General features: G+C 43.6%; 1 pseudogene across 1 annotated transcript; it reads right to left on the reverse strand.

Moving 5' to 3' along the window:
- Positions 1–1,730: 1,730 nt before the first annotated feature.
- On the reverse strand, positions 1,731–4,991 carry LOC311522762 (up-regulator of cell proliferation pseudogene; annotated as a pseudogene). The gene has a single exon. The product of its transcript is annotated as an up-regulator of cell proliferation pseudogene (transcript).
- Between the last annotated feature and the right edge of the window lie 1,361 nt (positions 4,992–6,352).

Raw genomic sequence — 6,352 nt, forward strand, 5'->3', positions numbered from 1 at the left:
GCCTGGCCAAAAAGTGACATTTCTAGGCTTTTTTTTAATCCCTTGGAGAGGGCAGCATCCACCACTTCCCTTCCTCGCCCATCCCCCCAGCGTAAATGGAGAAAATTTCTCTCATCAATAGCCAGAAAATCTCAGTACAGATGCACAGGGCCAGCCTCTTTCCCATGGTGGGAACTTAGCGGGGCTAGACAGAAATGTGGAGGGCTGTGCTATATATCTTGTGGGCACACGTACATATTTATTTGTCTAACAATGCGCACTTAAATGTCTCTTTTATCCATGTTATCCTCAAAAGGAGAATAAAAATATACACAGATCAGTTTTAAACTTTATCTCTGGCAGCTACCTGGGCCAACATTTATTCAGAGAAAATCAATAGGAAAAAAAATTGTACTCAGGATGTTCCTCTCTCAAAACCTCGTCTCACTCTCCTGTAAACCATTTCTCATTTAATTTTCTTTGAAAATTCTTGATCATTTATACACAAAATAAATCAACATCAGTCAAACATGGCATTTTAGAATTTCATTTTATAAAGCTCCTGGTTGGCCTGAACTGGGGCTTATACAGTATCTGGCTAACAAGCAAATGAGATCAGGCAAAAATCGTAGGACAGTAAATAGTCAAATCATCGGCATTTATACATCAGTGAAAGTCAGGGCAGTGAAGCTCAACCTTGGCTGCCACAGCTCACTTAAAGCAATTTTAAAATCACGTTTGGATACAACAGGAATTACTGAAATGTTCATTCACATCTTTATAGACACTTTCATCCAGAAGGATCCATGTGGATGTTACAGACAGAGCTGGGCCAAACCATGCCACGCGAGCAGGGGGGAGGAAACCCAGGCAAGTATTAGCCAAAATGGCAGTATGTGACCTTCTAGCTGGGACCACAGATTTCTTAGCACCACTAACTGCCTTCCCTGGCTTCTCCCCACAGCACCCCCATGCAGAAGGGTAGCAGGCAATCACAGGGCAAATAGCCAATGCACCATGGCTTCTTAGCCTTACTACCCTGGATGAGAGATGTGTGCGGGGCAGTGAGCAGAGCAGAGGGAAAGACCATTCCCAGGGATGGGGTGGGTTTCCCATGGAGCCTTGGTGTCTGTTGTGTTTGTGGGGATTCCCTTTGAAACCTCAGGGTCTTTTGGGGTTGCTGGCTGCATCCCTCCTTTCCCCATTACATTATGCTGCAAACCTCCCTCATTGGTGTTTCTGAAGTACTTTCCCCCTCCCATGTGTTACCCCAGAGAAGGCGAGCATCAGGGCCAGGCTGTTTGGTGTCAGATTAGCCATAAAAGCACAGGATATTGTTCCTTTAAGTAGCAGAAGTGGATGGTTCGTATTCGGGGGCTCTTGGAGGGAACACTCATGTGGGAAAGGTTTGCAGGTCACTGGATGGTACCACTGTATCAGCAAAATGCAGTGGTGAGGACAAATTGGGATTTTGGCGATTTGCTCCTTAAGACAGAGGTGCAGAATCTCCACATTTGGGTCTTTCCCTCCTTCTTTAATTTTGCCATACATCGATATGTGATGTGAAATGTGATGGGATGTGAAATGTGAAATAGCATTGTTTCTTTATCTGTTTGGAAGCTGCAACCTGTGTCTGATATTAAAAGAGAATCACCATTACATTTAAGGGAATTAACTTCTGTAATTCTCCATTCACAAAAGAGTTTCTCAGCCTGTTTTTGATTTCAATGTAAAGGCTTCCTTTAGGCTCTTTAGAACAACTCTCTGCAATAAGTTTCATCATAATCTGCTTTGCCATTTACTTTTCCATCAGTGTAACTATTGCACTCTTCTATTAAGGATTTAGCTAAAGCCTCTGTTTTATGCCAGCATTCCTGTGTCAAGAATTCTTTCACACCTGATATTGATAGTGTGTAACCTCTGAACACTTTTAAGTCTAAGTATTTCTTTTTCATTTTGAAATTTTGTGTTTTATAAGCACACAAGCTTTTGGCATCCTGTAACATCTTCCAGACTGCAATGCCCCTATCCGCTAGGTCTCTTCTCAGCTGGAACTCCACATCTTCAAATATGTTGCGTCTCTGTAAAGGAATGAGTGATAATTCTGACAATGTCTCTCTCCACATGTTCTCCAATTCCTTCTCCAGTTCATCATTATTTAATTTGCAGTTGCTTTTCCTGCAATGGTTCAGAAGCCCATCCACTTTCTCTTCAATTTTTCTCTTGTACTCTGACAGGACAGAGTCTGTTTTGTGTTGGCCTTTTTTAATATGAATCGCTTCTTGCCACTTGCTGAATGAATAACTCTCCAGTTCATTCCTGAGACTATTGGCACTTCTTCTAAAATCTTCTTTGTACTTTTCTATCAGGTGCAGATTTGCTGCTCCACTTTCAAAATAAAGTTGTAAATGATTCAAAATCTTCTCTGCTTCTTGCCTCAGTTTTTCCTGTGCCTCACTCTTTAGTCTGATTGAAAGATTAGGGTCTAGTTTATCTGGTGGCTGATTTTGGATGAAAGTTTCCTTTTCAGATACCCAGAAAGGTATCTCCTTCCAGAAACCCCATTCCCACTCTGCATACTTCACAGACAGCTGGTTATAGGCTTCAGCAACAAGGCTGTTTCTAAAGCTGAAAATGAAGTTCTCATGTTTTACAGCATTCCACAGGCTCCTCACCCATGCAAGAAATTGGGGAATGTCCTTGGGAGTTCTCTCTTGTGAACAATCTTTCAGAAATTCAAACAAATATTTCTTTAATTCATAAACCTTTTGACTGTATCCCAAATTCACTGGAGCCATAGGGGAGAGTCCGTGCCACAAAGCAGGAATGTACCAATTGTGTTTTTCCAGATCATAATCCATAATATCAGAAAAATTCATCTCCTTGCATTTCTTTTCCATGTTTGCTGCAACTTTGGTCATTTCATTCAGCTGTTCCAGGAGGTGTTTCCTGTCCCTCATGTTTTGTTCATGTGCAGACACGTCACTGACATTCTGATGCACAAACTGGCAGTTGTTTTTTTTCCCGATTTTCTCCATTCTGAGAAATGCATGGACCACAATTTGTAGAACATCTTTCATTTCAGTGGCATTCTCCATGGCCATGTTAACGATGGTGATGTCACTCAGTCCAATCACCAGGGTGGCCAGCTCATTGTCATGTTGATAACTATCCTCCAGCTTGGCCATTTCGGGGGCTTTCAAGCCTTCTGTGTCTATCACCAGGATGAAATCACAGCCCAGTTCCTGCTGAAAGTTCCCTGCCACTTTAATGAGTAACATGAAGGCTCCCCGTGTGCATCAGCCACTGCTCACTGCAAACTGCAGGCCGAACATGATGTTGAGGAGGGTGGATTTCCCAGTGCTCTGTACTCCCAGCACCGTCAGAACCGGCATTCTGTACCTTCCCCCCAGCTTGGCATCAAGCTGACTCAGAACATCTGTTACCCACTGCAGTGGGATGTTGGAAATGTCTCCATCAATGATCTCCATGGGAAACCCTTTCAGCATGAGGTCAGCTGCTATGCTTGGGAGATGGGTGAATTGCCTTTGGCTTTCTGCCATTTTACCTTCTTTAACCATTGAGCATTCAGCTTCATAAAACTGCCCCAACTCACGCATGAAATGCTCCACTCCTAAGGAACTGGCAGAGATTAATTTGTCTAACTCTGCAAACATTTTGGGGTCATCTTTTGAGTTTTTGCATTTCTCTTTATATTGATCCCATAGTTTAGAAAGATTCTCCCTAGCAATGGGATCCAGGCCAAACTTCATCCATTTCAGGAAGTAATGTTTCTCCCTGTGATGTAGGTATTCTATTCCAGTAATAAATGTAATCAAACCATCAGTAAGGTCATGTTTATTCTGCTGAGCACATAAATCCATTAATTTCTTTTTCAGCTGAGATTTATAGTTCTCCAGTGGGGTGTCTCCTTGCTTTCTCATTCGGCACAGCTCTGTATCCACTTCAGCCAAGTTTCTCCATGTCTCCCCTTGGAGTCTCAGCTTTTCCCTCTTGTACTTTGCCACATCTTTGATTTGTGCAGTGATTTCCTTTGCATATGTGTTTGGGGTCTGACATTCCTTGTTATCCTCATCTACCTGGATGCCTAATTGACGTGCTGTCTCAGCCATGGCTTCTATACTCACTCTCTTGGGAGAAGATTTCATTATGGCTGCTATTGCAGACTGCAGAACTTTTACAAATTGTGCCTTATTTGTGGTACCTCCTTTCCACAGCACATGTGACTTGTTCAGTTTCAGCATCGAGGCTAACTTTTTCAGGAATTCCAGCGTTTCCTTGGCTTTCCCAGCCTGATAATTGAAGATGAAGTAGTATTTAGTGGCTGATCCCTGCAGAGATGATAACAGCGTGCATTCTCTCTCACTGATGCTCTCCGTTAATATGAACACTGCTGAGGAGACCTCTGTTAAAAAGCTGAACTGCAGCCAGTGCAACTCAATGTCTCCCTGCAGGTTTGTAACCACAACAGGCTCTGGGAAAAGATCCAGATTCTCCCTCCCAGCAGGGAAATACCAGGAAATCTCGAGCAGCCCACCTGCGATTTCCCGAGGGATGTTCCCAGACTCCATGTCTCGATGGATGAAGAAATCCTGGTGCTGCTGGGAGGGGCTGAGAACCTCATTGAGGAGGTGGGACTTGGAGAAGCTGCAGCTCCCCATCCGCACAAAGGAAATGGTTGGCATTGACGTGAGCACCAGGCTCTCCTCTCTGAACCCTCTACTCTCTGACAGGGAGTGCGGCCTCCACTTCCTCACCATGTCCCTCATGGCCCACAGCAGTAGGGTGCACTTGGGGGTGTCGAGGGCAGGTAGCAGCAGAGGGAGAGCAAACTGGCACATGGACATTTTGGACAGGATCTCCTGCTGTAGGAAACTGTCTGAGGAAAGCAGAATGGCACAGAGAACATCAAGGGGGTGCAGGGAATCACTGGTGTCTGTGTCACTGAGAAAAGTAAAATCTTCAGGAATATCCAGCTCCTCTTTGTCCATAGTTAGTGTTTGATCAGTGGGTACCCTGTGCTCAAGGCTTGTGCTTCTTGCCATCCCATTCAGAGCCATGAGCTTCCTGAGGAAATGCCAAGGTAAATCTCCTGTTGTCTGAGGAGGGCAGTTCTTTAGACTTTCTGGTGTGATTTCCAGGACATCTCTCAGCTTTAGTTTCCTGCTTCTGTATTTCTACTTTTCTAACTTTGACTCGATGTACTGAAGGGCTTTTGGTCTCTCTGCAGAAAGGTAATACAACATAAACACTTTGATAAACTGAAAATGTTTTCAGGTAGAACTCTTACTTTGGTATTAGGGCCATAATGTGAAGGAATTGCAATTATTAAACAAAAATCGTGGAGGTCTGCATGCTCCTTGTGAGTGACAACCACATAGCGGGGTATGTAGCTGGAGTACTGAAGCACCATTTATCTGGTGCAACCTTCACAGATTTGACCCAACTGTCACACTCTCAGTCATCCTAACTGAAATGCCACACTTATGGAGAGCTACGGAAATTCTTTCAGACAGGTCATGTATTCAACTAGAAATGTGGTTTTGGTTGGCCTAAAATTATTGCAATTTTGATATGAGAGGTTTCAGCCATTCATAAAATGGCCAGAGAAGAAGGAGGAGGTGGTGCTGCTGTTCCCTCCCCCAGTCCTCCCATAACATGTAGCCCAGTGGATGTGGGAAAGCCAAGTTTGAAATCCTGCTCTGAAACAGGTCCCAAATTAACTTTTCTGAGTCACCAAAAATTTCAAAATATTTTAGATTTGGTTTGACGCAAACTAAATATTGTTTTTTAATGTTTTTTTTTTGGAACCACCACCAAACCAAACAAACAATTACTCATCCAGCTCTGCTCAGTTGCAATGCAGGCAATCCTTCAGGCAATGCATAAATTCTTCCTTCTTTCCACCTCCCTTGTTTACTACTTCACCTGATGGTGTTCTTGTCACCACTTTTCTTCTCAGTACATCACACTAGGGCAGGAAGTGAGGATGAATATGCAGTCAGCTTACTGGCCCACACTAGCAGCATATTCTACCCAGGAGACAGATCCACAAATGTTAAAAAGGCTGAATGATGACTAGAAATTGTAGCAACCAGCATGGAACTTAGAGGGAGGGTCACAAGTTGCAGGAGGGAAGAGAAGGGGGGAAAGCACCAGCAGGTCAGTCTGTGTGCACATGGCTCGAATGCTAAGCTCCAAGTGCTGCAGCTCTGTAAATAGTTGCTTGAACAAAGGGCTGGCTTAGTTTAATAAGACTGGATCCTCACAGAGGAAAAGATTGATGGATGATATTGAAGCAAATTGAGAACAAACAGACAAAGGCGTATAATTTAAATAACACCAATATCTT

This window comes from Lepidochelys olivacea (genome assembly GCF_965140295.1).
Source record: "Lepidochelys olivacea isolate rLepOli2 genome assembly, chromosome: 6".
NCBI classification, from domain to species: domain Eukaryota; kingdom Metazoa; phylum Chordata; order Testudines; family Cheloniidae; genus Lepidochelys; species Lepidochelys olivacea.